Below are 17,429 nucleotides of genomic sequence, written 5' to 3'. Positions count from 1 at the left end.
AGAAAAGTAAGGCAGAAGCTATAATAATATTTGAAATGACTGAGAATTTAAATAACGAGAAACTTCAGAAAATAATAGCACAACAAAACAGAGGTAAACAACAGGGGCGCTCCCGAGGTACCGCCTCGTAGTCCCAAATGTAAATATGCATGACAAGGGGATCTCCCGAGGAACCGCCTCATAGTCCCAAAGTATATATGCAGTACATGGGGATCTCCCGAGGAACCGCTTCGTAGTCCCAAAGTAAATATGCAGTACTGGGGGATCTCTCGAGGAACGACCTCGTAGTCCCAAAGTAAATATGCAGCAGATAACCGAAGGAACAACGAATTTATAGCAAGAAATCTTACAGTTAAAGATTTAATCCAAATCAAGGGAGACAGGTAATTCAACTAAGCATGTTGCACAAATTGCAAGTAAGAGTTAAGGCACGTAGACATGTGATACTAGACTAATCATGATCATTACATATGCTAAGAAAACTCAGTTAAGGAATTTAAAAAAAGACAACTCATCAAGAACCGAAATTTCCACAATTAGCCCGTGTACGAACTCGTCACCTCGCGTACACGGCGATCACATATCACAAATTATTACAACAGTACCAAATCCTAAGGGAATTTCCCCCACACAAGGTTAGACAAGTCACTTACCTCAAATCTCGCTCAATCAATCAATAAGGATGCCTTTCCCTCGATTTTTCGACTCCGAATGGCCCAAATCTAGCCAAGATCAATTATATATCATGAATACAACTACAAGAAACTAATTTAAATAATGAAACTACGACTTAAGTAGAGAATTGAAAAATCGTCCCAAAAAGTCGACCCGGGCCCACATCTCGGAATCGGGTAAAACTAACAAAATACGAACACCGATTCGATATCGAGTTCACCCATTCTAGAGACCTCGTGGCCTCTCTCTCCTCTCTATCTCGAGTCAGCATACCCTCCAAACTCCTAGGAATCCCTACTAACTGCTGGTACGCAATATCCATCTTCAACTCTCGGGCCATGATCAATTTGATACTGGGGTTGAACCCCTTAATAAACCGATGAACCCGCTCTCAAACAGTAGTAACCAAGGCTGGTGCATACTTGGCCAAATCACTAAATCAGACCGCATACTTTGACACAGTCATAGCATCCTGGCGTAACTGCTCAAACTCTGCGCGCCAATCATCCCTGAGACTCTGGGGAACATACTCCCTCAAGAACATATCTGATAACTGAGTTCAAGTGAGTGAAGGTGCCACAGCCGGGCTATCCAACTCGTATGCATGCCAGCACTGATAGGCCGCTCCTATAAGCTAGAACGTAGTGAAAGAAACCCCACTAGTCTTTGCAACACCCATAGTACGAAGGATACGGTGGTACTCCTCAATAAAACCCTGGGCATCCTCTAACGCCAAGCCACTGAAAGTAAGAGGGTTGAACTTTTTGTACCTCTCGAGCCTGAGCTGCTCCGCCTCAGAAGCTACTACCCTAACCTCGGGCTGAACTGAAGCTACTAATGCATCGGTATGATCTTTGGATCCTGGTCTACCTGAACCCGCTGCTCTGGGGTACCGGCGACGGGGGTCTGGGCTCCTCCCCGGCCTGAGATGTGGCAGGAGCAAGTGGTATCAATCCTGCTTGAGCCAAGGTGCTAAACATGCTTAGAAGCTGGGCTAGAGTCTCCTGGACGGCTGGTGCAGTAACAGTCGTCTCAGGTGACTATCCTCCAACTGGAGCTACTGGTGGCTCCTCTGTAGCAGCTCATGCGGGTGTTCTGGCTGCACCACGTAGACGTCCTTGGCCTCTACCCTAGCCCTAACCTCTCGCGACTCTAGTATGGGGCGCAGGTGTCTGGTCATCTGATCCAGCTGTACGTGTCCTCACCATCTGTGAGAGAATAGAAAGACAGGATTTTAGAATCCGAAGTCAAATCTCGCACATTAAGGAATCAAAGAAGTGAAGCTTTTCCTAACAGTTCCATAGCCTCCCGAAGATAAGTACAGACATCTCTATACCGATCCGCGAGACTCTACTAAACTTGCTTGTGACTCATAACACCTATGAACCTAGTGCTCTGAAACCAATTTGTCACGACCCCAATTCACCCTCCGTAGTATGTCGTGATGGCACCTAGTCTATAAGACTAGGTAAGCCTAACAATTTGCGGAATATGATAGTATAAACCTAAAGCCCAATTCTCAACACATGAAATAAATATAAAACTGCAAATCAATAATTACAACTCTCAAAACCTGGTGAAAATAAGTCACAAGCTTCTAAGAGAAAATACTAAGTGTCTCTATACATCAAGTCTAAAGAGAATAAGAGAAACATAATAATAAGGATAGGGGGGACTCCAAGGTCTGCGGACGCTGGCAGATATACCTTGAAGTCTCCACGTACAGTCCAGCTCACTAGTATCTAGCCTGGTAGGAAGAACCTGGATCTACACAAAAAAATGTGCAGAGTGTAGTATGAGTACGCCACAACGGTACCCAATAAGTGCCAAGCCTAACCTCGGTAGAGTAGTGACGAGGTCAGGTCAGGGTCCTACTGGTTTAAAAGAAAAGTAAGGCAGAAGATATAATAATATTTGAAATGACTGAGAATATAAATAACGAGAAACTTCAGAAAATAATAGCACAACAAAACAGAGGTAAACAACAGGGGTGCTCCAGAGGTACCGCCTCGTAGTCCCAAATGTAAATATGCAAGACAAGGGGATCTCCCGAGGAACCGCCTCGTAGTCCCAAAGTAAATATGCAGTACAAGGGGATCTCCTGAGGAACTGCTTCGTAGTCCCAAAGTAAATATGCAGTACTGGGGGATCTCTCGAGGAACTGCCTCGTAGTCCCAAAGTAAATATGTAGTACAGGGGGATCTCTCGAGAAACTGCCTCGTAGTCCCAAAGTAAATATGCAGCAGATAACCGAAAGAACAACCAATTTACAGCAAGAAATCTTACTTTTAAAGATTTAATCCAAATCAAGGGAAGCAGGTAATTTAACTAAGTATTTTGCACAAATTACAAGTAAGAGTTAAGGCACATAGACATGCGATACTAGGCTAATCATGATCACTACATATGCTAAGGCAACTCAGTTAAGGAATTTAAAAGAAGACAACTCAGTAAGAACCTAAATTTCCACAATTAGCCCGCGTACGAACTCGTCACCTCGCGTACATGGCGCTCACATATCACAAATTATTACAACAATACCAAATCCTAAGGGGATTTTCCCCACACAAGGTTAGACAAGCCACTTACCTCAAATCTTGCTCAATCAATCAATAAGGATGCCTTTCCCTCGATTTTACGACTCCGAATGGCCCAAATCTTGCCAAGAGCAATTACATATCATGAATACTACTACAATAAACTAATTTAAATAATGAAACTACGACTTAAGCAAAGAATCGAAAAATAGCCCCAAAAGGTCGACGCGGGCCCACATTTCGGAATTGGGTAAAAGTCACAAAATAGGAACACCCATTCGATATCGAGTTCACCCATACCAAAATTACCAAAATCAGACACCAAGTCACCACTCAGATTCCCAAATTAAACTCTCCAAATCCCTAGCCTCAAACTCCCAAATTCCACCTTAAACACACACAATCTAGGTGGGAAAATCAACGGGGAAACAAGATGATTGATAAAAAATAAGCACAAGAGACTTACCTCAATAAATCCCTCAAAAATGGTCTCAACAATCGCCAAACCCGAGCTCAAAATGTCCAACAATGATAAAAATCCCGAACCCTTGAATTAATAGAGTTTGCCCAGTGTTTTTGCTTATGCGGATCACTTGACCGGATTTGCGATCCCGCTTTTGCGGAAAATGCACCGCTTCTGCGGTTTTGCCCAGGCTGCCTTGCCTCCGCTTCTGCGATCTCCTATCCGCTCCTGCAGACTCGCTTCTGCGAGAAGCAGTCTGCTTCTGCGGCTCCAGTGCACCTGCGACCTCCTTGTCTGCATCTGCGATCTCGGAGAAGCAAAATTTTTCTCGCATCTGTGACTTCTGCCCACACTGGTCCAACCCGCTTCTGCACCCAAATGCCCTCTTTTACGGGCTCGCACCTGCGGTCAATCTTGTGCAGGTGCGATTACACGAGAGCTGGTACCTTCAGCCATTCACACAAGTCCAAATTTGATCTGCTAACCATCCGGAATCCATCTGAGGCCCCCGGGACCTCGACCAAACATACCAACAAGTCTTAAAACATCATACAGACTTAGTCGAGCCTTTAGATCACATCTAAAAACGCTAAAAACATGAATTGCACATCAATTCAAGCCTAATGAACTTTAAAACTTCAAACTTCTACATCAGACGCCAAAACCTATCAAATCAAGTCCGATTGACCTCAAATTTTGCACACAAATCATAATTGACATTACGAACCTATTCCAACTTCTGAAATCGGAATTCGACCCAGATATCAAAAAGTCCAGCCCAGTCAAACTTTCCAAAAATCATCCAATTTTCCAACTTTTGCCAATTGATACTAAAATGACCTACGGACCTCCAATTCGACATCCGAACACGCTCCTAAGAACAAAATCACCCTATGGAGCTATTAAAACCGTCTAAACTCCATTCCGGAGTCATCTTCACACAATTCAACCTACGGTCAATTCCTACGACTTAAACTCCCCTTTCAGGGACTATGTGTCCCATTTCACTCCGAAACCAAAAACAAATCCCCCCGGCAAGTCACAAAACCCAAAAATAAAATAGAGGGTGCAGTAATTAGGGGTTTGGGGCTAGTTCTCTCAAAACGTCCGGCCGGGTCGTTACACCAATCACTAAATTATGTATAATATATATATAATTCATGTATAATATGTGTATAATTTATGTATACCTGAAGAAAAACTAATTAGTAAATCTGACAGACTATTTGTGTAAAGATTGTAGAAATCCTTCAAAATTGAAGGTAAAATATGGGATCACTAGGACACCAAATAATTCCTTCCTCGTAAAATAGACATAATAGAGTTCTTCTCGCATCAGTACGGGGAAGAAATATAAAACCAGGCACCAACACTTCCAAAATTGATCACAAACTAAACCTTAGGAAATAATATAATAATTGAATAAGAATCCATCACGACAAAATTAAATCAAATAATCTTCAAATTTTATGTTGTTTCACTAGTTTTGAGCAAACATTCAACTTAACTTGAAAACATTTTCTCAAGTTGAGGTTATTGTTGCTCTCAAACGCACACGCAAGTATACTTGGTCGTACAAGTAATAAAATGATAAGTCGAGTGTCGAACCCACAGAAACTTGTATCAACTACCCATTAAAATCATCAAGATTGTTATTCAGTCAAGCCAAATTCGAGTTCAAGAATGTGGTTATACTAAACTATACTTATAAGGAGTAACTAAACTATCAAGCAGTAAAATGGTTGTTGTGTATTCAGTAGAGATAAATATTTCAGGGTTGTGATCGATTTACCAATTCTATTGTGTTCTAGTTAACTCCCCCTTTCATACAATTCACTCACAGTTGCTAATTAATCGATAATTGCTCTCATAGCCTTCTCCCGAAGTACTACTCGCCTATTCAAAATAGATTAACGCCTATATTCCTATGGAATCAATCTATCAAGAACGCATTAAGATTACAATATTTAATTAAGCACGGTGACTAGGTATATTCTTATCCTAACCAAAAATCCGCCCCCTAAGAGTTAAGATCATGCTCTCTGCAATTCTTCTCTAATCTAAACATGGCTTTCCCAAGCATAACATAGATAGTAAATAGAACCTAATTGCTGGCCAGACAATTAAGCAATTAATCACAGAATTGAAGAAACAACAATATATTAGTGAATTGTAATCAAGATTAAGTCAACATTAAACAACAATATTCATGGCTAAATCACAGCCCCGGAACTATGGGTTTTAGCCACTCATGATAATAGTAAACAATTTCATAAGTGTTGGATAATTGAAAATACTAAGAAAAGATGAAGAAAACTGAGATCTCTTCGCTCCCGGATGTTTCTCGTGTGTATTCTCCTTTCAAAGTGCCGTCTCCTCCCTAAAAATAAGCTTAGTCTTCTTGCTTTTATACGTGTTGGGTAGGTCTAGGGCCAAAATAACATTGTCCCGGGAAAAGTTGGATAGAAGTCATGCCACCAGCACCTAGCCCAGTGCTAGGCGCTGTCCCTAGCGCTGGTAATTGAAGCTTACTGTCTCTGGCGCCACAGGTAGCGCCAGGCGCTGGAAATTCCCTTTTTTTTGTTTTTTTGTCGGTTTTGGCTCTAATCTCGCACCTTTCGCCCCCAGTTGCTCCCGGATCATTCCTACACATAAAAATACCTCAAATTAATATAAATCAACACATTTTACATCCTAAATCCATGAAACAAAAGTAAAACATGAGGCGATATACATATAAATATATATATATACTTTAAGCCAAACATCAACACCCCACACTTAGACTCTTGCTCGTCCTCGATTAACGGGACTATCAAATAAGCCCCCAACTACGTACAAGTCTCAACTATAGAGGAGCACTTTAACTTTTAACCATACACTCTACCCTTGACTATGATCAATACCGACACACAAGCATGAACATACAAAATTTCACATTCTTCCTGTTTAAGCATGCCTAAGTATAACATTTCAATTCAATCAATTCCAACAAACTATTTGTAACCACCCAACCTCAAAAGCCGACTTGTAACCACTAAGCACCCTCAACTCGTGTACTCACCCAACAAGAAAGTTTACAACATTACCAATCATTCATGAGATCATGTGCCCTCACCAACAAATAAAAGAGTGAATATAGACTAGACCACACATTCAAATATGCTTTTGAATATAAATTAAGGACATCACATAATTGAACAAAATTCTCTCACTCTCACAAAGAATTCATATGCATCCCGTTTTCGTACCATAAGCTTGCCCGTAGTGTACATCTCTACTAATTTAAGCTAGCCAAATCTAGGATCAATTAGGACTTTAAGGTTGTAATGTAGGCTAAGGGACGGGTATGATACATTTAGAAATAATGACTAACCCTCCTAAGCACTTTAATACACTACACTCACAATTCAAACACATATTCTCCTCAATCAAATCACTTGCCACAAACTATATGCAACATAGCCCTTACTTTCATTAAGAACTTCTATACTCCCACTAGCACAAATTAATAAGAATTGGAGGTGTGTATTTTTCTTCGTACTTTAACTATCATTTTTTTCTTTTCTTGTAATTTTTCTTTTTTCTTTCTCTCTCTTTTTCTTTTTTTTTTCTCTACACGCACTCCATACTAGTGTATGGGGCTGAGTGTTGGGCAACCAAGAATTTCCATACCTAGAAGATGAAAGTGGCAGAAATGAGGATGTTGAGATGGATATGCAGGCACACTAGGCTGGATAAGATTAGGAATGTAGATATTCGAGAGAAGGTGGGCGTGGCTCTCATGGACGACAAGATGCGAGAAGCGAGGCTTAGATGGTTTGGGCATGTGCGGAGGAGAAGCATAGATACCCCAGTTAGGAGGTGTGAGACATTAGCATTGGCAGATACGAGGAGAGGTAGAGGACGGCCTAAGAAGTATTGGGATGAGGTGATCAGACAAGACATGGCGCGACTTCAGATCTCCGAGGACATGGCTCTGGATAAGAAGGGGTGGAGGTCGAGCATTAGGGTTGTAGGTTAGGGTTGTTCCGGAGGAGGGGGGCTGGCCTGTTGTTGTTTCGCTGTGGGTTGTTAGTGGTTTATGTAGTTTCCTCACTATTTTCTATGGTAGTATTGTTGTTTATAGTTATTGCTTTTACATCTTTTTTTCTACTTCTTATGATGCTGTTAATATTTTTCATCTTCTATTGTTGTCACTGACCTATTGTCTATTGTTTATTTTTCTTCTTCTCGAGCCGAGGGTCTTTCGGAAACAGCCTCTCTACCCCTCTTGGGATAGGGGTAAGGTCTGCGTATACTCTACCTTCCCTAGACCCCACTTGTGGGATTATACTGGGTTGTTGTTGTTGTTGTTGTTGTTGTTGTACACACTCTATACATTAAAGTTCATCGACTAGTGACTTTTGATACCAATTTTTGTGCACCAAAGGGCCCTTCCATAGTTCCACTCAAAAGCTCCTCCCCGTGCCTTAGGAGGTAAAGGTTCAACAATCTCAATTTAAGAACAAAATAGGGGTACGACTTGTAATGTGGGTGCCAAAGAAAAGGTCTATAGGCTCAACGGGGCTCGCAATGAAAATTTTTATTTTTATGTGACAAGCACATCTTTGATCAAGCAAGAAAATACCTACGTCATCTCCTAGATTAGCACAACTTACAATTTCGCTTTGATTAACACACAGGGCAAGTTCTACACTACACAGGATAGCACCGAAGATCACAAATCCTCACACACACATTGCATATGACTCAATCACGATAGTTTTGTTCAACTCTCAAGTCAAGCAAGCACACATAATTGAGAAATATTAAGCAATATTGCACTATGTGGCATACAAGTCAAACAACTGAGAAAAGGCATCACAAAATAGGCTATTTACTTTACTTAGACGTCACAATTCAAACCAAATGCACGGGAAGATAGAATGTATGTCATAGCCTAATGTGCCAGCATCAAACATATCACTAGGTAGCTCCGAGCAACTAAGTTTCTTCTTATACTACTCCTAAAAAAAAAGTACCCAGTTCGAGATACACCCTTGGAAAAGAACCGGTGCAAAAAGAAAAACCAAGGGATACTACCTAACTATCCTAAAAAAAAAAACTTTTTGGTATTTTTAATCGGATTTTATCCCTCAAGAAAATTATCCAACAGATCCATCGTCGTGAAATGTTCGAGCTTTTCTCTCTCTCTCTCTCTCTCTCTCTCTCTCTCTCTCTATATATATATATATATATATATATATATATATATATATATATATATATATATATATATATATATATATTTAAAACAAACTAAACTAAAACTTAAACTAAGTAAAACTAATAAAAGAAACGATTTAAAACAAATTGTTACAAAATATACAAACATCACAGGTAGTATTCTTCCCACCCCACACTTGGTCCATACATAGTCCCCGATGCATATAAAAATATAAAATAGAGTAGGGTGAAAAGAAAACACCCTGTCAGTCGGAGTCCTCCTCCTCAGCGTGCCCTCCATCAGCAGCTCCGGGCACATCATCATCAGGTCCTAGAGGCACCAAAGCCATGGGCTCCGTAACACAATCACCAACCTTGTCCTCTGTGTCTGAGCCCTTGACAGTGTTTACGTCCTCCGACGAGTGAATGGGTCTGCCAGGTGCAATCCCCAACATCTCCTTGGATGAACTTGACAAGTTATTGCATAAGTGCATATGCTCCTTGTCTGTGATACCAGCCCTGCTCATGAGTAAATTCAAAGAGTTATAGAGGTACCTGTTGAATTTCTCGTCTCGTTCGTTCCTTGCTTCCTGAGTGAGCTTAGATGACGTCTCCAACAATGATGTGATGTCCAATAACCCTGTAGGAGCCTCCACCACCTCATCATATCCTGGATACTCCGGCACCTCTCGGGAGAGCATATATTGTGTGAGTAAGTTGCCGAAGAAGAACCTCTTAATCTGCCCCCCAAATCTCATGCAGGGCATCTTACCGAGCATAATCTCTCCCAAATTAATGGGGTTTCCAGTATTCAAAAAGAATATGACACACACTCTAGCTCGAGTGCAGTCGCTGTTGTGCTTCACTAGTATGAGTCTGGTTTGCACAAAATTCTGCCACACTTTGGCAGTCTTGTTAAAATCAGAGCGAACCATGTGATTGTGAATCTCGCCTTGCTCCCTAGTCCACTTGGCATTTGAATCCACGCCACAATGAATGTGATGTATTAATGTGTATTTTGGGCTTCTGACAAATTTCTGGAGCCTCCTCGGGTCAGCATTCTCAACCCCTAAAAACTTACATAAGGCCTTCCTATCCAATGGCATGTCCTTCCCACGTACATATGGCATAGACAATTTGTATTCCCATTTGGCGTACAATTCCCTAACCATGCTCAAATTTGTATGCCCAGGGCATTCTAGGAGTTTGTCCATATTTAATGCGCGTAATCGGCCAAGGACATCCGGGAAGTTTCATTCCAAATCTTTGACATTTATCCCCATCTCGGAGACACACCGCCCATATGGCACAAAATCCCTGTGCCATGCAATAGCTATATCAGATACTAGTTTCAATCGAGGCCTTGGTGGTAATGGAGCCTGCTATGATGCCTCAGCCACCTGTTTCCCTTTTGCTTATCTCGAGGATCCTTCTCCTTGCTTGCTTTTTGGCAACACAAATAAGCATGAATGTGAGAACTCATCAAGAAATATGCCTAAGGTTGTCGCACAAGTCACGAATGACCCCACACTTAAAATCGAAGGCACAATGTATAATACTTCACAACTTTGATCTAAAATGCTCAAGTGTTGCACTCCAAAGATATGGGTACTTAAGACTTACCCATGCCGTACAATAGTTAAAAGTCACTAATCAATGCCACACACAAGGGAGTGATCATGGCTTAGTAAATTCACCATAAGGCAAGCAAGAGGCATATGTTACTCACCTTTCTACAACTATTACAGTACATTAAATTAGCTAAATTTATAATATTCTACAACACACATTATATAGGATAGATGGTTTAGGAACATGTTTGCATCGAAGATAAGCTCCCTAGCATGTAAAGTCATCCCCCCACACCCCACACTTAGCCCAAATTCATACACAAATATACTCGGTTACTCAGACTTCACCGGTACACTAAAATCTTCATCCAAACATTTTAACAAACACCTTGTGTTCATAAAGTGTGTGCATTCTAGTTCAACAATTTTGGAACATGGTGGCCCTCCCAAATTTTAATGAAGTAGAGAAAATTCTAGTTTACTACTCCGTATACACAATAACCAAATAATTTTCGACCAATGTGGACCACCCACCATAAATATTCATCAAAAATAAAACTACAAAGGGGAAATTTTGAGGATTAGGGCACTTGGGGGGATGTGATGTACATTATTATCTACCAATTAGAACACAAGAAGAAGAAGAAGAAGAAGAACATACCTGTAGAGTTTAGGATGAGAGCAAGAGAAAACTTGAGAAATATTTAGAGAAAAAGAAGAAGGAGTTAGCGGCAGAAAGAGAGAGAGAGAGGAGTGTATTTTCTGATGTTTCAACTTGGGGTATTTTGAGTTTAATTGGGTTATGGTTTAAGTTGAGTTGGGTATGGGTAATAAGATGGGTTATAATATTAGTGTAGATGGGTATATGGGTTGGGTTTTATGGGTATGCGTTATTTAGTAAACAAAAACGAAAATAATAAAAAACAATACCTGGACACCCCCCAGCTCAGCGCTCAGCGCTATACCTGGCGCTGGGGGGTCTCGCGCATTATGCCTGTAGCACCCCAAGCAGCGCCTAGCGCTGGCCTGGGCACTGTTTTCGATAATTGTTTTTTTTATAACATCCCGATCCCTCGAGCCTTTTATATACCCAATTTACATGTCCTACACCGTTCTACTTATAATTTCTATGCCTACAAAGAAAATGCAACACTACTCTACTCTAACTAAAAAATTTAAGAAGCTAAACTATGAAAGCAATAAAAATTGGGTTGCCTCCCAACAAACGCCTGATTTAACATCGCGACACGACGCAGGGCCTCGCTTACTTGTCAGCGAGTACAACTTTGGTCTTCTCACAATCAATTATTCCTTCCCAATAATGCTTGACTCTTTGTCCATTCACCATAAATTTGCTTTCACCATTTAAAGCTCGCAACTCAATTGCACCATAAGGAGTGACTCTCACCACCTCAAAAGGGCCTGACCATCTCGATTTTAACTTCCCAGGAAATTGGCCTTAGTCTAGAATTGAACAATAATACCTGTTGGCCTGGCTCGAAGTGACGTGGATTGATACACTTGTCATGCCATCTTTTAGTCTTTTCTTTATATAGCTTAGCGTTTTCATAAGAGTGCAGCCTGAACTCATCTAATTCATTCAACTGCAGGAGTCTTTTCTCACCCGCGGCGTCAAGGTCCATATTCAACTTTTTAATGGCCCAGTATGCTTTGTGTTCAAGTTCAACAGGCAAGTGACATGCCTTTCCATAAACACGCTTATACGGTGACGCTCCAATTGGCATTTTGTATGCAATTCTATATGCCCACAAGGCATCATCTAACTTTGCAGCCCAATCCTTCCTATTCACACTCACCGTCTTCTTTAAAATTTACTTTATTTCTCTGTTCGACACCTCATCTTGTCCACTCGTTTGAGAATGATACACTGTCACAACTCTATGGCGGATCCCATATTTAGCTAGAAGGTTATTCAACAATCTATTGCAAAAATGCATCCCTTCATCACTTATCAATACACGTGGAGTCCCAAACCTCGAAAATATATTCTTTTTCACAAATGCAGCTACCACCATGGCATCATTTGTTGGCAATGCGATCGCCTCTACCCATTTTGACACGTTGTCAACAGCTAGCAAAATGTATTTGTTTCCTCTGGACAATGGGAATGGTCCCATAAAATCTATCCCCCATACATCAAAAATCTCAACATCCAGGATGCTATTCAAAGGCATCTCATGCCTCATAGTGATTGTTCCTGTTCTCTGAATTTGGTCACACTTCTTAACAAATGCATGGGCATCCTTGAATAAAGTTGGCCAAAAGAAACCAGATTGTAATACCTTTGCAGCTGTTCTATCTCTTCCATGATGGCCCCCGTAAGGTGATGCATGACAATCATACAATACTAATTCTGCCTCATTTTCTGGAATGCATCTCCTCATCAACTGATCAGCACATTGCTTGTACAAATATGGCTCATCCCAATAGTAGAAGTTCACATCATGTAGAAACCTCTTTTTGACTTCAGATTCAATTTCAAGAGGAAGTACCCCACTCACAAGATAATTCACATAGTCTGCGTACCATGGGGGAGGGTCTTGGGTGATAGCAAAAAGTTGCTCATCAGGAAATACTTCTTTAATTTGTCCACCCTCCTCCACGTGGTCGTGATTTTGCATCCTTGATAGATGGTCAGCTACTTGGTTCTCTGTGCCCTTTCGATCTCGTATTTCTATATCAAATTCCTTCAACAACAAAACCCAGCGCATCAATCTAGCCTTGAATTCTTTTTTTTTATAAATAAATACCTGATTGCTGCATGATCGGTATGGACTATGACTTTTGTTCCCACCAAGTATGCCCGAAATTTCTCAAAGGCCCACACAACGGCTAACACCTCCTTTTCAGTGGTGGTGTAATTCAGCTGTGCATCATCAAGAGTCTTACTCGCATAGTAGATGGAATAAAACACCTTGTCTTTCCTCTGGCCTAGCACTGCCCCAACAGCATGGTCACTCGCATCACACATAAGTTCAAATGGTAAGGACCAATCTGGTGCCACAATAATGGGAGCAGGCACCAACTTCTTTTTGAGTTCTTTAAATGCTTTAAGGCAGGCATCATCAAAATTGAAAGTTACATCTTTTTCAAGCAACTTGCACAAAGAAGTAGCAATTTTAGAAAAATCTTTAATAAAGCGCTGATAGAATCCCGCGTGCCCCAAGAAACTCCGGACACCTTTCACAGAAATAGGTGGAGGTTATTTTTCAACCACCTCCACCGTTGCCTTATCAACTTCAATGCCACTCCTAGACATTCTGTGACCCAAAACGATGCCTTCCTGCACCATAAAGTGACACTTCTCCCAATTCAATACCAGATTTGTTTCTTCACACCGGGCTAACACCTTGCTCAAATTCTTCAAACAATCATCATAAGAAGACCCAAAGACTGAAAAATCATCAATAAAAACTTCAAAAAATTTTTCCACCATATCGGTGAAAATAGCCATCATGCATCTCTGGAAAGTAGCTGGTGCATTACAAAGACCAAACAACATTCACTTGAAGGCGAAAGTGCCATAAGGACAAGTAAAAGTGGTCTTCTCCTGATCCTCTAGGCATATGACAATCTGATTATATCCCGAATAACCATCAAGGAAGTAATAATATTCATGCCCCGCTTATATGTCCAACATTTGGTCAATGAATGGAAGTGGAAAGTGGTCCTTGCGGGTTGCTTTGTTGAGCCTTCTATAATCAATGCAGACTCTCCACCCCATCACAGTGCGAGTAGGAATTAGCTCATTTTTCTCATTCTCAGTTACAGTCATCCCCCCCTTTTGGGCACACATTGAACTGGGCTTACCCACTTGAACTAACACATCTTCAATCACTCCTTCAGGATGAGCAAGGGAGCGATCAGCCAACTGCAAGATGACCGTTATTGGGCGTCTCTCACCCAACCCCAACTGTCTAAACACAGATAGCGGCATCAAATTAATGCTCGCTCCAAGATCACATAAGGCTCGCCCGATTGTATGCTTACCAATCGAGATTTGGATAGTGAAACTACCCGGATCCTTCAATTTTTGAGGTTGCTTGCTTTGAATTCTTGAGCTACATTCCACAGTGAGTGCCACAGTCTCGAACTCGGTCTACCTCCTTTTATTTGCCACTATGTCCTTGATGCATTTTGCATATTTGGGCACTTCTTGCAAGATGTATACCAAAGGAATATTAATTTGCACCAGCTTCAAAATATCAAGAAACTTCTTATATGCGGCATTATCCTTCACTTTCTGCAATCTTTGAGGGAAAGGAGGTAGTTGCCTCACAACCAATGGTGGAGGTTGCTTAGCCACCGCCTCTTCAGTTGGCTTCTCAGATTCCTTTGCTTTTTCTGATTCTGACTCTATAGTGGCTGGCCTCTCATTAAAAGTCACCTGTTTTCTCTTTTTCGACTGGACTTCTTCTAATTGTCTCCCATTCCTCAATGAAATGGCATTAATGGATACCTTAGGATTAGCTTCAGTGTTACTTGGAAGAGCTCCAACTAGTCTAGTATTTTGGGCACTGGCAAGTTATCCCACTTGGAGCTCTAAATTTCTCATTGTTGTGGCTTGGGCTTGATGATCAGCCATCAATTTCTTCATCATTTTCTCAAGGTGACTTGTTGAGTTTGCCTGTTGTTCAGCCTGAGGTGGTCTATATTGTTGTTGAGGTGCTTGTGGTCGGTATTGATTTTGAGCACCTTGATTTCCACTCGAAGAGAAGTCTGGGTGGTTCCTCCAATTGGGATTGTAAGTGTTCCCATATTGGTTTGTTTGGCCCCTATTTGCAATACCCACAAAGCAGACAGACTCTGGATTAACTGGGCATAAGTCGTTCGTGTGACCCTCTCCGCATACTTCAAAAAACAATGGAACCTGTTGCACTGGTTGAGATTGTTGTTTGTTAATAACTATGGTCATCTGATTGACTTGGTTTGTGAATGTAGAAATCTGTGTTGATAATGCCGAGACGACATCTAACTCGAGAACCCCTGCAGATTTTTGCACCGTGTGTCTGCCCATTTCTCCTTGCCAATCTGGATTGCTTTTGGAGAATTTGTTCAGTAATGCATATATCTTATCAAAGCTTTTCTCCAACATTTGACCTCCAGCTGCAGCATCTACCACAAATTTTGTTTCAGGATGTAGCCCTTCTATGGAAGTGTTAGCTAACACTTCGTTTGTCTGATTGTGATGAGGACAGTCTCTGAGTAGCCCCTTGAACCTCTCCCAAGCTGAGTATAAAGACTCTCCCGCTTTCTGTTTGAAGGCAACTATCTCACTTCTGATCTTTGCAGTTTTTCCTGAAGGGAAGAACCTTGTCAGAAATTTCCTTGCCAGATCATTCCATGATGTAATAGAATTAGCTGGTTCTACCTTCAGCCATCGCTTTGCTTCGCCCAACAGAGAGAATGAAAAAAGTGTGAGCCTTACATAGTCTGTAGTGACCCCGTTAGTGATATAAGTATCACTAATTTCCAATAAGTTCAGGATATGCTGTTGTGGATCCTCGTGTGGAAGACCCATAAACTGCCCATTCGCATGAAGTAGCTGGATCATGCTCTGTTTCAGCTCAAAGTGCCCAGTCATCCTGGGCTTCACAATGCTGGAGGTAACATTAGCAATGCTGGGCATTGCCATCTCCTGAACAACCATATGTTCCTCTGCCATGTTCACAGGAAATTGTACAAGTGCCTAAATATTATTCGTGTCCCCTTGCTTCCCTCAACCTCCTATGAAATATTCTCTTAGGTTCGGGGTCAAAGCCTTGAAGTCGCTCCTGGCTTCTGACCCTGTGCATTCAATCAAAGTTCCTGAGATCCGAGTAAAAATCAAGTAACGTTAGACTTGACGAAATAAACAATGAAAGTAGAAACTAGAAAGTAGTCAATATTCAAGTCCCCGACAACGACGCCAAAAACTTGTTGCTCCCAAACGCACACGCAAGTATACGTGGTCGTACAAGTAATAAAATGATAAGTCGAGTGTCGAACCCACAAAGACTTATATCAACTACCCACAAAAATCACCAAGATTGTTATTCAGTCAAGCCAAATTCGAGTTCAAGAATGAGGTTATACTAAACTATACTTCTAAGGAGTAACTAAATTATCAAGCAGTAAAATAGTTGTTGTTTATTCAGTAGAGATAAATATTCTAGGGTTGTGATCGATTCACCAATTCTATTGTATTCTAGTTAACTCTCCCTTTCATACAATTCACTCATGGTTGCTAATTAATCGATAATTGCTCTCGTAGCCTTCTCTCGAAGTACTACTCGCCTATTCAAAATAGATTAACGCCTATATTCCTATGGAATCAATCTATCAAGAACGCATTAAGATTATGATATTTATTTAAGCACGGTGACTAGGGATATTCCTATCCTAACCACAAATCCGCTCCCCCTAAGAGTTAAGATCATGCTCTCTGCAATTCTTCTCTAATCTAAACATGACTTTCCCAAGCATAGCATAGATAGTAAATAGAACCTAACTGCTGGCCAGACAATTAAGCAATTAATCACAGAATTGAAGAAAAAACCACATAATAGTGAATTGTAATCAAGGTTAAGTCAACGTTAAACAACAATATTCATGGCTAAATCACAACCCCAGAACTATGGATTTTAGCCACTCATGATAATAGCAAATAATTTCATAAGTGTTGGATAATTTAAAATACTAAGAAAAGATGAAGAAAACTGAGATCTCTTCGCTCTCGGATGTTTCTCGTGTGTATTCTACCTTCAAAGTGTCATCTCCTCCCTAAAAATAAGCTTAGTCTTGCTTTTATACGTGTTGGGTAGGTCTAGGGCCGAAATAACCTTGTCCCGGGCAAAGTTGGATAGAATTCACGCCACCAGCGCCCAGCCCAACTGGTAATTGAAGCTTACTGTCTCTGGCACCACAGGTAGCACCAGGCGCTGGCTGTGGCGCTGGAAATTCCCTTTTTTTTGT

At 41.1% G+C, this 17,429-nt stretch overlaps 1 non-coding gene across 1 annotated transcript; it reads left to right on the top strand.

The window, feature by feature from the left end:
* The first annotated feature begins 15,657 nt into the window (after positions 1–15,657).
* On the top strand, positions 15,658–15,762 carry LOC117276997 (small nucleolar RNA R71). Its single transcript, XR_004507267.1, has one exon. It is a non-coding gene; the product is annotated as a small nucleolar RNA R71 (small nucleolar RNA).
* Positions 15,763–17,429: the final 1,667 nt, after the last annotated feature.

Source organism: Nicotiana tomentosiformis, chromosome 3, assembly GCF_000390325.3.
Source record: "Nicotiana tomentosiformis chromosome 3, ASM39032v3, whole genome shotgun sequence".
NCBI lineage: Eukaryota > Viridiplantae > Streptophyta > Magnoliopsida > Solanales > Solanaceae > Nicotiana > Nicotiana tomentosiformis.
Note: the sequence above shows the minus strand (reverse complement) of the source record. Positions and strands in the feature narration are given on the sequence as shown.